Source organism: Macrobrachium nipponense, chromosome 33 (genome assembly GCF_015104395.2).
Source record: "Macrobrachium nipponense isolate FS-2020 chromosome 33, ASM1510439v2, whole genome shotgun sequence".
Classification (NCBI taxonomy): Eukaryota; Metazoa; Arthropoda; class Malacostraca; order Decapoda; family Palaemonidae; genus Macrobrachium; species Macrobrachium nipponense.
This window is the reverse complement of record NC_087219.1, coordinates 25,733,654-25,735,444: the sequence shown is the minus strand read 5'-3', so window position 1 is coordinate 25,735,444 and position 1,791 is coordinate 25,733,654. Positions and strand designations below refer to the sequence as shown.

Genomic DNA, 1,791 nt, shown 5'->3' with positions numbered 1-1,791 from the left:
GCTTTATTTCCCTCTTAGAGCATCTGGGTTTATAGCATTTAATAATAATAATAATAATAATAATAATAATAATAATAATAATAATAATAATAATAATAATCCCCTTTATTATTATTATTATATTTTAAAGAGAAGATAAATATTGAAAATATTAACTTTTAAGCTAATAATGAAATTAATATTCCAGTGGAAATTGTACCCATAATCATAAAAACACTAGGCACGATCCCAAGACCCCTGAAAAGGAATCTGGAAAAACTAGAAGCTGAAGTAGCTTCGGGACTCATGCAGAAGAGTGTGATCCTAGAAACGGCGCAAATAGTAAGAAAAGTTATGGACTCCTAAGGAGGCAGGATGCAACCCGGAACCCCACACTATATATACCACCCAGTCGAATTGAAGGACTGTGATAGACTAAAAAAATTAATAATAATAATAATAATCAGTGTTCATCAGAAATAAAGACAATATAATAGAAAATAAAATATCGATATTATAAAAGGCCAATTTCAATTTTTTCCATTTCTTTTTGGCCCAAAATATTTTGTCGTGTATAATTAAAAGGTCAAAAACAATTTTACGTGAGAAGCAGTTACGTAGGAGATTACATCACAAAGGAGATTGCATTACATAGATTACACTAAGTATAAGATTCCGTTATGTAAAATTACACTGAGTAGGAAGTTGCATTACATAGAATATTATACTAAGTAAAAAAAATTACAATATGTAGATTACATTGAGTGGGAAATAACATTACGTAGAAGATACCATTGCGTAGGAGATTATCGTACTACCCAGAATATTGCATTGCGTAACAGATTACACTGTTTAGTAAATTACATTGCATCGCCGATTACACCGCCTAGAAGATTACATTGCATAACAGATTACACTACCAGAAAATAACATTGCGTAACAGATTACACTGTCTAGTAAATTACATTGCATAACAGATTACACTGCCTAGAAGATTACATTGCGTAACAGATTACACTGCCTAGAAGGTTACATTGCTTGACAGATTACACTACCTAGGAAATTACATTGCTTGACAGATCACACTACCTAGGAAATTACATTGCGTATCAGATTACACTACCTAGAAGACTACACTACCGACCTATTGGTCAACGGTGCGTCCGATTTCCCCTTCAGATTCGCTGGCCAAAACCATAATACAATTCTCGGTGCTCAGAGCTCTGCGAGACGCAGACAGAAGGCTCCACCGGAGGCGAGGCAAATAGATAGATAAATAATTAATCTCTGGCTTCTTCTCGGGATTTTTTTTCTACGCCGTAGCGGGAAACTACTAAAAGAAAAAAGGAAAAAAGAAAAAGATACATAGGACTTGGTCCGATAGGGGAAGGGGGAAAAGTCTCGCTCTGACTGGCACTATAGTGGTGGTGGCGGCAAGTACAGTTTTGACCTGGCCGTTGTCGAGTGAGGACGTGCCGCCGCCGGCTCCCGAGTGCCATCCATTCCCGCTCGCTGTAATGCATTTCGCGAAAATGCGTCGATGAGAAAGATGTGATTGGATTTGCGTTATGTCGTCTCGGTAATTGTTACTCGGTTATGGTGACGCGTTTTTCACCACAATCTGTTGTCATGAGATTGTATTTTAACTTTTAATGACAAATGGCTTGAGAAGTGTGCTATGGACGTAAGATTTACAAAGAACAAATTAGAAATATAAGTGATTGCTAAAGATGCAGTATAACTTGCTGTCTTCGGTGATTGTTATCTTAATGGTAATTCTCCTCAAATACTGAAAAGACTAAGGGTTATTTT

General features: G+C 36.1%; 1 protein-coding gene across 2 annotated transcripts in view; it reads left to right on the top strand.

Annotated features, from left to right (window-relative positions):
• Nucleotides 1-1,426: 1,426 nt before the first annotated feature.
• Nucleotides 1,427-1,791, top strand: part of LOC135202714 (uncharacterized) — a 57,552-nt gene continuing 57,187 nt past the window's right edge. Inside the window, exon 1 of one of the 2 annotated variants that reach the window (XM_064232192.1) lies at nt 1,427-1,493. The gene's annotated coding sequence lies outside the window, so the exon portion shown is untranslated. Of the gene's footprint in view, nt 1,559-1,791 lie in introns of both variants that reach the window. The other variant, XM_064232191.1, reaches the window with a different exon arrangement.